The 370-nt window shown below is 38.1% G+C and overlaps 1 protein-coding gene across 1 annotated transcript in view; it reads left to right on the top strand.

The window, feature by feature from the left end:
• The window catches only part of LOC119592189 (glutaminase liver isoform, mitochondrial-like), a gene marked incomplete at its 3' end in the record, with an annotated part of 133,529 nt that overhangs the window by 57,049 nt on the left and 76,110 nt on the right, over positions 1 to 370 (top strand).

Raw genomic sequence — 370 nt, 5'->3', positions numbered from 1 at the left:
ATAAAAATAAAATAAAAAATGCAGTACCCGTATGATACCATCGGCCACAAAATAGATTTACGACATGGTAGACAGAATTACCACGATCGACAGAGTGCCAGTCAAGCACCCGTATGTCATCCACTTCATTTTTGGTTCCTTTTTGTTAAAAGTAAATGTTAAAACTATGTTTTCTTTGCAAGAAAGTACAGCAGTGTGCCAATTTAGCCGTTCAACAAACTCCGTAGAACGGACGCCAGCATGCTATTTAGTACAACGTTACATGTCCGTTGTTGCAGGTACTACTTTATGCGTAGATGGCTTTACGCTTTTGTGGGACTTTACTGACAGTGTATTACAAATCTTTATCTGCAATTTACACTGATGTAGA

This window comes from Penaeus monodon, chromosome 29 (genome assembly GCF_015228065.2).
Source record: "Penaeus monodon isolate SGIC_2016 chromosome 29, NSTDA_Pmon_1, whole genome shotgun sequence".
NCBI lineage: Eukaryota > Metazoa > Arthropoda > Malacostraca > Decapoda > Penaeidae > Penaeus > Penaeus monodon.
Note: the sequence above shows the minus strand (reverse complement) of the source record. Positions and strands in the feature narration are given on the sequence as shown.